The sequence below is a fragment of the Hyla sarda genome, chromosome 3, assembly GCF_029499605.1.
Source record: "Hyla sarda isolate aHylSar1 chromosome 3, aHylSar1.hap1, whole genome shotgun sequence".
Classification (NCBI taxonomy): domain Eukaryota; kingdom Metazoa; phylum Chordata; class Amphibia; order Anura; family Hylidae; genus Hyla; species Hyla sarda.
The window spans coordinates 34,983,361-34,998,413 of NC_079191.1; the positions used below are offsets into that span (position 1 = coordinate 34,983,361).

General features: G+C 47.1%; 1 long non-coding RNA gene across 1 annotated transcript in view; it reads right to left on the reverse strand.

Moving 5' to 3' along the window:
- Positions 1-2,170: 2,170 nt before the first annotated feature.
- Positions 2,171-15,053, reverse strand: part of LOC130361271 (uncharacterized) — a 48,340-nt gene continuing 35,457 nt past the window's right edge. The window contains exons 2-3 of the long non-coding RNA XR_008890931.1: positions 2,729-2,844; positions 2,171-2,359 (exon numbers count right to left, since the gene is read on the reverse strand). This is a non-coding gene — a long non-coding RNA (uncharacterized LOC130361271). The remainder of the gene's footprint in view (positions 2,360-2,728; positions 2,845-15,053) is intronic.

Consider the following 15,053-nt stretch of genomic DNA (forward strand, 5'->3'; position numbering starts at 1 on the left):
CTACACCCGTGGTCCCACCATTTCACCCGGTGGTTCACCACAGTGTCTTTTCTTAATACTGGTGTTATGTTTTACTGTAAGCCTGTGATAAAAAGAAGGGCACTGCTTAGAAATTATTGGGTGAATAATCAGAACAGGAAGTCTCAGCTTCATTTTAGGTCTAGTGGCCAGAATGGGAACTGCAAGATGTCATGATCCGGGGATCCGATCATCCAGAACGGTGCATGGAGGTCCCCCCACCTGCCTCCGCCGCCTTCCACGAGTCTTCTGCTCTGGTCTGATCGAGCAGACCAAAGCAGAAGATGACCGATATCACTGACCAGTGCTATGCTCTATGCATGGCACTGAACAGTATTAGCAATCAAAGGATTGCTATAAATAGTCCCCTATGGGGACTTTTAATTTGTAAAAATAAAACTAAAAAAAGTAGAAAAAAGGGGGGGGGGTGGAATTTAGAAAAAAGGGGGGGGGAATCCCCTCCCCCAATAAAAATGTAAAATGTCCTTTTTTTCCCATTTTACCCCCATAAACTGTAAAAAAATTAATAAATAAATTTGGTATCGCCACGTGTGTAAATGTCCAAACTATTAACCACTTAAGGACCAAGGACGTACCGATACGTCCAGAGTCCTTTCCCTTTCTATAATGCTGGGCCACGACTAACAACGGCCGGGACCAGTGGCTAATAGCGCACGGCAATGATCGCGGTGCCACAAGCTATTAACCCTTTAGACGCGACGTTCAAAGTTGAACGCCACGTCTAAAGTGAAAGTAAATCATTTCCGGTTAGCTCAGGGGGCTGTTTGGGATGACCGCGGCATCCCGAACAGCTGTGGGACATGAGGAGGGTGTCCGATCGCCGAATGACTGCTCAGTGCCTGAGATCCAGTCATAAGCAGTCAAGCGGCAGAATCATTGATCACTGGTTTCCTATGAGAAACCATTGATCAATGTAAAAGATCAGTGTGTGCAGTGTTATAGGTCCCTATGGGAGCTATAACACTGCAAAAAAAAGTGAAATAAAAAAGTGAATAAAGATCATTTAACACCTCCACTATTCAAAGTTGGAATCACCCCCTTTTCCCATTTAAAAAAAAACAGTGTAAATAAAAATAAACATATGCGGTATCGCCGCGTACGGAAATGTCCGAATTATAAAAATATATAATTAATTAAACCGCACAGTCAATGGCGTACGCACAAAAAAATTACAAAATCCAAAATAGTGTATTTTTGGTCACTTTTTATATCATGAAAAAATGAATAAAAATCGATCAACAAGTCCGATCAATACAAAAATGGTACCACTAAAAACTTCAGATCACGGTGCAAAAAATGAGCCCCATACCGCCCCATATGCGGAAAATTTTAAAAGTTATAGGGGTCAGAAGATGACAATTTTAAATGTATAAATTTCCCTGCATGTAGTTATGATTTTTTTCAGAAGTACGACAAAATCAAAGCTATATAAGTAGGGTATCATTTTAACCGTATGGACCTACAGAATAATGATAAGGTGTCATTTTTACTGAAAAATGTATGGTGTAGAAACAGAAGCCCCCAAAAGTTACAAAATGGCGTTTTTTTTTTTTTCAATTTTGTCTCACGATGATTTTTTTTCCGTTTTGCGGTAGATTTTTGGGTAACATGACTGATCTCATTACAAAGTAGAATTGGTGGCACAAAAAATAAGCCATCATATGGATTTTTAGGTGGGGGTCGTGAGGTCATGGCCATGCCCACTCATACCGTCATGCCACGCCCTCTCAATGCAAGTCTATGGGAGGGAGCGTGGCTACCACCACGCCCCCTCCCATAGACTTGCATTGAGAGAGCGTGGCGTGACGTCATGTGGGGCAAGGCCATGACGTCACAACCCCCGCCACCTGCTCCAAGCGTTCAGAACAAAATGTTTCGAACGCTGGGGCAGCGGAGTACCCCTTTAACGCCTTCCTTTTTGTCACCAGCTTGGTTATGTATCTTTGATGCTGATCAAATCCAGTATCTGACAAGTTATACCCCATACACCAGAACATAATTAGAACAATTTTCTGAGAATCACATCAAAACCTATTCTAAATATATAGCCCAGGGCTGAATCAGCAGAAAGAGCAGGACGTTATCAGCAATTACTTTAGACACAATAAATTATACATTAATACGTGGTTAAGAATCACTTTTAATACTTAATAGCATGTCATATAAACAATTAATATTTTAAGTAGGAATGTTTTACATTTTGGATGAATAGTGAATTGATCAGCTACGGCTCCATAGACTGCCAGTCTGATATAGAGTCATAAGAGAATTTACATCCGCTGGACGCCATTTCCCCTTCTTCCTTTCCTTGTTAAAGGACCTTAACATGTATAGAAGAAAGATGAGACAGAGGGGATATGATAGAGACTTTTATATACATAAAAGGAATCAGGGCCGGACTGGGACCAAAAATAGGCCCAGGCATTTTAGTCTAAGCAGCCCATTTTTAATGCGGCCGTCTGACTGCTGGGACCTCCACCCATCACCTTGGTTCAAGTGGCTCTTCAGCTGTTGCAAAGCTACAATTTCATCATGCCTGGAAAACCTCAGGCATCATGGGTGTTGTAGTTTTGAAACAGCTGGAGAGCCACAGATTGGGGAACAGTTTCACCCATAATTCCTGCAGAACTTACAAGTGACTACAGCTCTGATGGGACAGTCAGGAGAATACACAATGGTATAAAGTTACCTGAGTGACGTCTTCTCTTGGCTCTTCTCTGTAGTCTTCATCTTGTCCAGGCACCAGGACTTCTTTCAGAACTGCATCTTCCTTCTGCAGAGATTGATGCCTGGACATCATTGGCTCTATACAAAGACCATAATCATTATAATCCTGGCACACACTATGCCCCCTGAATATAACCCTGCCACACACTATGTAGTGAAAATAATACTGCCCCCCCTGTACTATCCTCCTCTATACCCCTATGCCCCCTCAGACACCTCTACATTCCCCACACACCTGTGTCATTCTCCAGACCCCTCTGTCCTCCTCCTCCTCCAGAATGTCCTGACCTTTTCCAGACCCCTCTGTCCCTCTTCAGACCCTTATGCCCCCAGACCCCTCTGTTCTCCTCTTCCAGATCCCTCTGTCCTCCTCCCCCAGAACCCTCTGTCCACCTTCTTCAGACGCCTCTGTCTCCTTCCCCAGAACCCTCTGTTCTCCTCCTCCAGACACCTCTGTCTTCCTCCTCCCCCAGACCCCTCTGTCCTCCTACTCCTCCAGACCCCTCTGTCTTCCTACTCCCCCAGACCCCTCTGTCCTTCTCCTCCCCCAGACCCCTCTTCGTCCTCCTGCTCCCCCAGACACCTCTGTCATCTCCCCCAGACCCCTCTGTCGTCCTCCTCCTCCCCAGACCCCTCTGTCCTTCCTCTCTCCCAGACCCTTCTGTCCTCCTTCTCCCCCAGACCCTTCTGTCCTCCTTCTTCCCCAGACCCCTCTGTCCTCTTCCTCCCCCAGACCTCTCTGTCATCCTCCACCAGACCCCTCTGTAGTCCTCCTCCTCCCCCAGACCCCTCTTTCCTCTATCTCTCCCAGACCCTCCAGTCCTCCTTCTCCCCAAGACCCTTCCGTCCTTCTCCTCCCCCAGACCCCTCTGTCCTCCTCCCCCAGACCCCTCTGTCATCCTCCTCCTCCCCCAGACCCCTCTGTCGTCCTCCTCCCCCAGACCCCTCTGTCCTCCCTCTCTCCCAGACCCTTCTGTCATCCTTCTCCCCAAGACCCTTCTGTCCTCCTTCTTCCCCACACCCCTCTGTCCTCCTCCTTCCCCAGACCCCTCTGTCCTCCTCCTTCCCCAGACCCCTCTGTCATCCTCCCCCAGACCCCTCTGTCCTCCTCCTCCGACCCCTCTGTCCTCCTCCTCCCCCAGACCCCTCAGTCCTTCTCCTCCCCCAGACCCTTCTGTCATCCTCCTCCTCCCCCAGACCCCTCTGTCATCCTCCTCCTCCCCCAGACCCCTGTGTCCTCCCTTTCCCCAGACCTTTCTGTCCTCCTCCTCCCCCATATCCCTCTGTCCTCCTCTTCCAGACTCCTCTGTCCTTCTTCTTCACACCCCTCTATCCTCCTCCAGACCCTTCTGTCATCCTCCTCCTGACCTGTCTGTCCTCCTAGATCCCTCTGCCCCATCCTAAGCCCCACCCCACCCCTCTGTCATGCTGTAGACCCCTCAGGATCCCTATCCCCCCACCCTCAAACCCCTCTTTCATCCTCCTCCAGACACCTCAGGATTCCTATCCCCCACCCCAAGATCCATCTGTCATACTCCTCCAGACACTTCGGAGCCCTAAGCCCTCCAGATCCCTCTTTCATCCTTGTGCAGACCCCTCAGGATCCTATTCCCCCAGATTCCTCTGCCATCCTCCTCCAGACCCCTCAGGATCCCTCCCCCTTCCCCCCAGACCCCTTTGCCATTCTCCTCCAGACCCCTCAGCTCAGGATCCCTATCCCACCCTTAGACCCCTCTGTGATCCTTTTAGATCCCTCAGGATCTCCAGAGCCATATGCCCCCTCTCTCATTCCCCTAAATTACCAGCGGCAGAAGCGGCTTCTGCTTTACTTCTCAATGGCCGACGTCAGGGGCATAAGGAGACGTGCCTGCCCGGCATGGCTCTTTCAGCTGCCGACCGCTGGCCATGGCTCTTAAAGTGGTAACAGGTGGCTGTGGCTCTCTAAGCGCTGACAGGCAGCCACGGCTCTTAAAGCGGCAGCAAGTGGCCACAGCTCTTAAAGGGGCAACTGCGGACACAACTCTTAAGAGGCTGTGGCGTCATTTTTAGTGCAGGAGGACAGGCTGGCCCACGGATGGCCAGTGTGCCCGGTGTGCCCGATGGCCAGTCCGGCCCTGAAGGGAATCAACACATCCAAATAATCCACCTTACCTATCCTTCATATAAGATAGGGATAGGTATAAGGCTATCCTTCATATAAGAAAGGGACAGGGACTACTGAAACTATTCAGAATATTGGACAGACTAGATGGGCTGAATGTTTTTTTTGTTTTTTTTTTATTTCACATTCTGGGTTATGTTTCTATATTTCTCCTTATATTTGAGGAAAAGTTAATGGAAGCATTATTAAATAAAGAAAAAAAAAAAAGACTTCCCTTACATATTTATATATGGATACTATCAGCTTCCAAAAATAATGATAGCATTTAAGATTATTAGGATATTGTATATTAATAAGAAAACATGATCGATCGAAACATGATCTCAACTTTGGATTGTTTTACAATGGACTCTCACTTTTCCTTAAAGGAGTAGTCCAGTGGTGATTCAGTGGTGAGCAACTTATCCCCTATCCTAAGGATAGGGGATAAGTTGCAGATCGCGGGGGGTCCGACCCCTGGGGCCCCCCGCGATCTCCTGTACGGAGCCCCGACAGCCCGCTGGAAGGGGGCGTGTCGACCTCCGCACGAGGCGGCGGCCGACACGCCCCCTCAATACAACTCTATGGCAGAGCCGGAGCGCTGCCTTCGGCAATCTCCGGCTCTGCCATAGAGATGTATTGAGGGGGCGTGTCGGCCGCCGCCTCGTGCGGGGGTCAACACCCGCTATCTCGGCGGAGAGCCGGGGCCCTGTACAGAGAGATCGCAGGGGGCCCCAGCGGTCGGACCCCCCGCGATCTCAAACTTATCCCCTATCCTTAGGATAGGGGATAAGTTTTTCACCACTGGACTACCCCTTTAAGGGGGTTGTTGTGAAAAAGATCCTACCCCTTTAAAGGGGTACTCCCGTGGAAAACTTTTTTTTTTTTTTATCAATTGGTGCCAGAAAGTTAAACAGATTTGTAAATTACTACTATTGAACAATCTTAATCCTTCCAGTACTTTTTAGGGGCTCTATACTACAGAGGAAATGCTTTAATTTTTGGATTTCTCTTCTGTCACAACCACAGTGCTCTCGGCTGACATCTCTGTTCATTTTAGGAACCATCCAGAGCAGGAGAAAATCCCCATAGCAAATATATGCTGCTCTGCACAGTTCCTAACACGGACAGCAGATGTCAACAGAGAGCACTATGGTCGTGACAGAAGAGAAATCCAAAAATTAAAGCATTTCCTCTGTAGTATACAGCCCCTAAAAAGTACTGGAAGATTTTTTAATAGAAGTAATTTACAAATCTGTTTAACTTTCGGGCACCAGTTGATTTAAAAAAAAGTTTTCCACGGGAGTACCCCTTTAAGTGTCTGATTGCGGGGGTCCGACCACTTGGGCCCCCTATCACTAAATGATAGTCCTGGCTCTCAGTGAGAGCTTGTGTTGCAGATAGCACATGCTGCATTTTTTTCTATCAGAGCGCCAAAGACACCTGAGTACAGCTCTCAGGCATCTCTGAGAGGTCCCTTTGGGAGATCGGGGGGCCTCTTTACGCAGATTGAGGGGTCCCAGTGGACAACATCAACTTCCACTTAAAGATATCACTCAGATATTTTTTTTTACTAGCTACTGAAACTTGTTCATTTTAGTATATTGCTGTGGCGGCAGCTTCTATTCTTCTCTGTTAGCAGCATTTAGAAACATACCTTTCTGTACGTGCCATAGACATAGGCGCTATAGAGAGGGACCCTATTCACTGGGGGAGGCTGAGCAATGACCGTCATCTATTGTGAATGGTCTGATATCATCTTATCTTAACAATGGAGTTACTTTTTATTGTAATCCTGCTTGTGATGTACAGTCAGTGTCCATTTATTATTAGGCTTAGTGGCCAGAATGAGTGACAAGGCTTCAGGATTATTTTAGAAATGATAGACCCCCCCCCCCCCCCCCCCACCTAAAATGATGTCCCCCTATTCTCAGCACTCCAGGAGAGTGTTTATTAAACTACCCCCTGTTACGCCTTGCAGCGTTTACCTGCTCGCAGCGCCCCGGTCAGACCCGCTGACCGGGAGCGCTGCGATAGTGTTCCTAGCAGGGATGCGATCCGCGATGCGGGACGCGCCCGCTCGCGGTTCGCATCCCAGCCTGCTTACCTGACCCGTCCTCAGTCTGTTCAGTCCCGGCGCGCGCGGCCCCGCTCCCTAGGGCGCGCGCGCGCCGGCTCTCTGCGATTTAAAGGGCCAGTGCGCCGCTGATTGGCGCCTGGCCCAAATTAGTGAATTCACCTGTGCACTGGTGTATATCACCTCACTTCCCCTTCCCTGTATTGCCGGATCTTGTTGCCATTGTGCCAGTGAAAGCGTTCCTTGTATGTCCCAAGCCAGTGTTCCAGACCTCCTGCCGTTGCCCCTGACTACGATCCTTGCTGCCTGCCCTGACCTTCTGCTTCGTCCGACCTTGCTCTTGCCTAATCCCTTGTACCGCGCCTATCTCAGCAGTCAGTCGGGGTTGAGTCACTATCGGGTGGAACGACCTGGAGGTTACCTGCCGCAGCAAGTCCATCCCGCTTTGCGGCAGGCTCTGGTGAATACCAGTAACCCCTTAGACTCCGTTTCCCTGGTACGGCCCACGTTATCACCCCACTGACACAGAGGATCCACCACCAGTATCCTCTCAGTACCTGGATCCTGACAGTAGATCCGGCCATGGATCCCGCTGAGGTCCCGCTGCCAGTTGTCGCTGACCTTACCACGGTGGTCGCCCAGCAGTCGCAACAGATAGTGCAACAAGGTCATCAGCTGTCTCAACTGAATGTTATGCTACAACAGCTTTTACCACAGCTACAGCAACCATCTCCTCCGCCAGCTCCTGCACCTCCTCCGCAGCGAGTGGCCGCTTCCAGCCTCCGCTTGTCCCTGACGGACAAATTTGATGGGGACTCTAAACTATGCCGTGGTTTTCTCTCGCAATGTTCCCTGCATTTGGAGATGATGTCGGACCAATTTCCCACTGAATGGTCAAAGGTGGCTTTCGTGGTTAGTCTCCTGTCTGGGAAGGCCTTGTCGTGGGCCACACCACTCTGGGACCACAATTATCCTGTCACTGCCACTGTTCAGTCCTTCTTCACTGAGGTTCGTAGTGTCTTCGAGAAACCAGCCCGAGCCTCTTCTGCCGAAACAGCCTTGCTTAACCTGGTCCAAGGAAATTCTTCTGTAGGCGAATATGCCATCCAATTTCGTACCCTCGCCTCTGAATTATCTTGGAACAACGAGGCCCTCTGCGCGACCTTTAAAAAAGGCCTATCCAGTAACATCAAGGATGTGCTGGCCGCACGAGAAATTCCTGCCAACCTGCATGAACTTATCTATTTGGCCACCCGCATTGACATGCGTTTCTCCGAAAGATGCCAGGAGCTCCGTCAGGATATGGACTTTGTTCGCACCAGGCGATTTCTCTCCCTGGCTCCTCTCTTCTCTGGTCCACTGCAATATGTTCCTGTGCCTTCTGCCGTGGAGGCTATGCAAGTAGACCGGTCTTGCCTGACCCTACAAGAGAGGACACGCCGCCGCAATGAGAACCTATGCTTGTACTGTGCCAGTACCGAACACTTCCTGAAGGATTGTCCTATCCGTCCTCCGCGTCAGGAAAGACGCACTCCGATTCCGCACAAAGGTCAGACAGATCTAGGTGTGAACTCTGCTTCTCCACGTCTTACTGTGCCTGTGCGGATTTCTTCTTCTGCTAATTCCTCCTTCTCAGCTGTGGCCTTCTTGGATTCAGGCTCTGCAGGAAATTTTATTTTGGCCTCTTTCGTTAACAGGTTCAACATCCCAGTGACCAGTCTTGCCAGACCTCTCTATATCGCTTCAGTTAATGGAGAAAAATTGGACTGTACTGTGCGTTACCGCACAGAACCCCTGTTAATGTGCATTGGATCTCATCATGAAAAGATTGAATTTCTGGTCCTCTCTAACTGCACTTCTGAAATTCTCCTCGGCTTGCCTTGGCTTCAACGCCATTCTCCTACCCTTGACTGGACCACCGGGGAGATCAAGAGCTGGGGTGCTTCTTGCCACAAAAAATGCCTCACGTCTGCTCCCAGTCCCGTCAGTCAAACCTCAGTGACTCCTCCCATACCAGGTCTCCCCAAGGCCTATCAGAACTATGCCGATGTTTTTTGCAAAAAACAAGCAGAGACTTTGCCTCCTCACCGGCCTTATGACTGCCCTATTGATCTCCTTCCTGGTAGTACTCCACCCCGGGGCAGGATCTACCCGCTTACTGCTCCTGAGACTCAAGCCATGTCGGACTACATCAAAGAAAATTTAAAGAGGGGATTCATCCGCAAGTCTTCATCCCCTGCCGGAGCGGGGTTCTTCTTCGTCTCCAAAAAAGACGGTTCCTTACGCCCGTGCATCGATTACCGCGGTTTAAATAAGATCACTATAAAAAAACGCTATCCCCTGCCTCTTATCTCGGAACTCTTTGACTTCCTACGTGGCGCTAACATCTTCACCAAATTGGATTTAAGAGGCGCATATAATCTCATTAGCATCAGGAAAGGGGATGAGTGGAAGACTGCATTTAATATCAGAGACGGACATTTTGAATATCTGGTTATGCCCTTTGGGCTCTGCAACGCCCCTGCTGTCTTCCAGGACTTTGTGAATGAAATATTTCGGGATCTGTTATATACCTGTGTTGTGGTTTACCTGGATGACATTTAGATTTTTTCTTCTAGCCTCGAAGAACACCGCCGCCATGTCCGTATAGTGCTCCAGAGACTCCGTGACAATCAATTATTTGCCAAGATAGAGAAATGTCTCTTTGAATGCCAATCTCTTCCCATTCTAGGTTATTTAGTCTCTGGCCAGGGACTTCAAATGGACCCAGCAAAACTGTCAGCCGTGTTAGATTGGCCACGCCCCTCCGGACTCCGAGCTATCCAACGCTTCTTGGGGTTTGCCAATTACTACCGACAGTTTAGTCCGCATTTTTCCACCATTGTGGCTCCAATTGTGGCCCTAACCAAGAAGAACGCCAACCCTAAGTCCTGGCCTCCCCAAGCGGATGAGGCATTCAATCGTCTCAAAACTGCCTTTTCTTCTGCTCCTGTACTCTCCAGACCTGATCCATCTAAACCCTTCTTGCTGGAGGTAGACGCCTCCTCGGTGGGAGCCAGAGCTGTACTCCTACAAAAAAACTCTACTGGACACAACATTACTTGTGGTTTCTTTTCTAAGACCTTCTCTCCGGCAGAGAAAAAATACTCCATTACATAGTTACATAGTTAGTATGGTTGAAATGGGTGAAGGGTGTAAGGGGATAAGGGAAAGGGATATAGTTTTATAATTCTGCATAAGCATTAATGTTATTATGTTCCAGGAATGTATCTAACCCTGTTTTAAAGCTGTTAATTGTTCCTTCTGTGACCAGTTCCTGAGGTAGACCATTCCATAAATTCACAGTCCTCACGGTAAAGAAGGCGTGTTGCCCCTTTAGACTAAACCTTTTCTTCTCCAGATGGAGGGAGTGCCCCCTTGTCCTTTGGGGGGGTTTAACCTGGAACAGTTTTTCTCCATATTTTTTGTATGGGCCATTTATATACTTATATACGTTTATCATATCCCCCCTTAAACGTCTCTTCTGCAAGACTAAACAATTGTAACTCCTTTAATCGCTCCTCATAGCTAAGATGTTCCATGCTCCATATTAGTTTAGTCGCGCGTCTCTGCACCCTTTCCAACTCCGCAGTGTCCCTTTTATGAACAGGTGACCAAAACTGAACAGCATATTCCAGGTGAGGCCATACCAATGCTTTATAAAGGGGGAGTATTATGTCCCTGTCCCTCGAGTCCATGCCTCTTTTTATGCATGACAATATCCTGCCGGCTTTGGAAGCAGCAGCCTGACATTGCATGCTATTCTGTAGTCTGTGATCTACAAGTACACCCAGATCCTTCTCTACCAGTGACTCTGCCAGTTTAATCCCCCCTAAGACATACGATGCATGCATGTTCTTAGTACCCAGATGCATAACTTTACATTTATCCACATTGAACCTCATTTGCCAAGTGGATGCCCAGACACTTAGTCTATCCAAGTCATCTTGTAACTTATGCACATCCTCTATAGACTGTACCGTGCTACAAAGCTTGGTGTCATCTGCAAAGATAGAAACAGCTGTTAATACCATCCTCTATATCATTGATAAATAAATTAAACAACAGCGGGCCCAGTACTGAACCTTGGGGTACACCACTAATTACCGGGGACCAATCAGAGTACGAATCATTGACCACCACTCTCTGGGTACGATCCAAGAGCCAGTGTTCAATCCAGTTACAAACTAAAGTTTCCAAGCCCAAGGACCTTAACTTACCTGTCAGACGTCTGTGAGGGACAGTATCAAACGCTTTGGCAAAATCCAGAAACACTATATCCACAGCCATTCCTCTGTCAAGGCTTCTACTCACCTCTTCATAAAAGCAAATTAGATTGGTTTGACAACTTCTATCCTTAATAAACCCATGCTGGCTATCACTTATAATACTATTACCCCCTATGTATTCCTGTATGAAATCCCTTATAAGTCCTTCAAACAATTTACCCACAATGCACGTTAGACTTACCGGTCTATAATTGCCTCGCGAAGACCTAGAGCCCTTCTTGAACATTGGCACCACATTCGCCTTGCGCCAGTCCCTTGGCACAATACCAGACACCAGAGAATCTCTAAATATCATGAACAAGGGTACAGATATTACTGAACTTACCTCTCTAAGAACCCTTGGGTGTAGTCCATCCGGCCCTGGAGATTTGCTTACATTTACTTTACTTAACTTACCTTGTACCATCTCTACATTAAGCCAGTTCAGTACATTGCATGATGTGTTACCAGCACTGACCAGGCCAATGTCAGCTCCTTTTTCCATAGTGTATACAGAACTAAAGAACCCATTCAGTAGCTCCGCCTTCTCTTGATCGCCCTTAACAACCTCCCCATTATCATTATTAAGGGGTCCTACATGCTCTGTCCTTGTTTTTTTTGTATTTATATATCTAAAAAAAATATTTAGGATTAGTTTTGCTTTCTTTGGCCACCTGTCTCTCGTTTTGAATTTTTGCTGTTTTTATTACATTTTTACAGATTTTATTAAGCTCCTTGTACTGTTTAAATGTTATCGCTGACCCATCAGATTTGTATTTTTTGAAGGCTATTTTTTTGTTGTTTATTGCTCTTTTAACCTCATTTGTCATATCTTTTCCCCTTTGGTATATATTTAGCTGTATAGTTATTTAGAGTTGATTTAAAGATGTCCCATTTACCTTCTGCATCAGTATTTGACAACACCTCCCCCCAGTCTATGCCCTGTAGTGCAGCTCTCAGCCCAGGGAAATTTGCCTTTTTAAAGTTATATGTTTTTGCTTTCCCCGTCTGTCTTTGTTTTCTACATTTTAAGTCAAAAGTAACTATATTGTGGTCGCTATTACCAAGGTTTTCCCGCACAGTTACATTACCAACCAGCTCTGCGTTGTTGGAAATGATCAGATCCAACAAGGCATCACTTCTTGTTGGGTCCTCCACAAACTGGCCCATAAAATTATCCTGCAATAAATTTAGGAATTTTCTCCCCTTTGTAGTTTTAGCCAGCCCCCGGCCCCAATCTATATCTGGATAGTTAAAATCTCCCATTATTACCACTGTACCTGCCCGGGCGGCCCTCTCTATTTGTTTATGAAGCCGACCTTCTATCTCTTCAGTGATATTAGGGGGTCTGTAGATTACACCAAATATTATTTTTTCAGTATTTCCCTCCTTTAGTAATTCTACCCACAGTGATTCCACATCCTCAGAATCATCACACACTATGGCATCGTTCACACTGACTTTCATACCACTTCTTACATACAGACAGACTCCACCACCTTTTCTGTTCATTCTATCCTTGCAAAACAATGTAAACCCCTGCAGATTAACAGCCCAGTCATGCGAGAAGTCCAGCCATGTCTCAGTGACCCCAACTATATCAATATGTTCCTCCAGTATCAAGGCCTCAAGTTCCCCCATTTTATTTGCTAGGCTTCTGGCATTTGTGAACATACACTTTACATTTCCATTAAGTTTTACACATATAGTCTCACTAATGGGATTTTCAGAGTTATTGGGGTTAATGTTATTATTTGAGTTATAAGGGCCAATTGTACTATTTAAGTTATTGGGGCTAATGGGATTTTTTGAGTTATTGGGTCTAACGTTGTTATTTAAGTTATTGGGGCTAATGGGATTTTTTGCGTTATTGGGTCTAACGTTGTTATTTAAGTTATTGGGGCTAACTGTATTTTTTGAGTTAATGGGGCTTATTGTAGTTATTGAGTTATTGGGGCTAATGGAATTTTTTGAATTATTGGGATTACAATTTTTCGGGCTACTGGGATTATTGGGATAACAATTTTTCGGGCTACATTTATTTTTACGGCTGGTTTGTAACCCATGGATCTCCTTATCCACTGCTCTTAACCTCCCCCCACAGGACTCCTCTCCACCCACCATTATGTCCTGACCCCTCTCTAACCTATCCATCCCACTGTCTGCTTTCTTTGCTTTATTATACTTCATTGGTGATCGAGAACTTCTGGCCATTAAACTAGCCCTCAAAGAATGGAGGCACCTGCTGGAGGGTTCCAAATACCCAATTGTCATCTACACGGATCACAAGAATCTCTCGTATCTTCAGTCTGCCCAACGGCTGAACCCACGCCAGGCTAGGTGGTCGTTGTTTTTTGCCCGTTTTAACTTCGAGATTCATTTTCGCCCTGCTGACAAAAACATCAGGGCTGACGCCCTTTCTCGTTCCTCTGATGCTTCCGAAACGGAAGCCCCCATGCAACACATTGTTCCTCCTGAGTGTCTGATCTCCTCTTCTCCAGCTTCTATCAGACAAACACCTCCTGGAAAGACTTTCGTCCCCCCACGCCAGCGCCTCAAGATCCTCAGGTGGGGACATTCCTCGCACCTCGCCGGCCATGCTGGCATCAAGAAGTCCATCCAACTCATCTCTCGTTTATATTGGTAGCCTACCCTGGAAGCAGATGTCACTGATTTCGTTCGGGCCTGTACAGTCTGTGCCCGGGACAAGACTCCTCGCCAGAAGCCTGCCGGTCTCCTTTATCCTTTGCCTGTCCCTGAGCTACCATGGTCTCAGATTGCCATGGATTTTATAATGGACCTGCCTTTATCCCATGGCAACACAGTCATTTGGGTGGTCGTTGATCGTTTCTCCAAGATGGCACATTTTATTCCACTTCCAGGCCTTCCTTCTGTGCCACAGTTGGCGAAACAATTTTTTGTGCAAATTTTTCGCCTTCATGGGCTTCCCACGCATATCGTCTCAGATAGAGGCGTTCAATTTGTATCGAAATTTTGGAGAGCTCTCTGTAATCAACTAAAAATCAAATAAAATTTCTCGTCTTCCTATCATCCCCAATCCAATGGGCAAGTAGAAAGAGTTAATCAGATCCTTGGTGACTATTTGCGACATTTTGTTTCCTCCCACCAGGATGATTGGGCCGATCTTCTACCCTGGGCTGAATACAATTTCAAAGACTCTGAATCCTCCGCCAAATCCCCGTTCTTTGTGGTGTATGGCCGTCACCCTCTTCCCCCACTCCCACCCCTTCTGGTTTGCCTGCTGTTGACGAAGTTACCCGGGACTTCTCCACCATCTGGAAGGAGACTCAAAAATCCCACCTACAGGCCTCATCCCGGATGAAGAAGCATGCCGACAAAAAGAGAAGAACTCCTCCTGTCTTTGCTCCTGGAGACAAAGTGTGGCTCTCCGCCAAGTATATCCGCTTCCGTGTCCCCAGTTATAAACTGGGACCACGTTATCTTGGAACCTTTAAAATCAAGTGCCAAATCAATTTTGTCTCCTACAAACTCCTTCTTCCCCCTTCTCTCTGTATTCCTAACGCTTTTCATGTTTCTCTCCTTAAACCGCTTATCCTTAACCGCTTCTCTCCCAAGGTTGTCGCTCCAGCTCCTGTCTCCGGTTCCTCCGATGTCTTCTCTGTTAAAGAAATTCTTGCGTCTAAGACGGTCAGAGGTAAAAAAAAAAATCTCATAGATTGCGAGAATTGCAGTCCTGAGGAGAGGTCGTGGGAACCCGAGGATAACATCCTCGACAAAGACC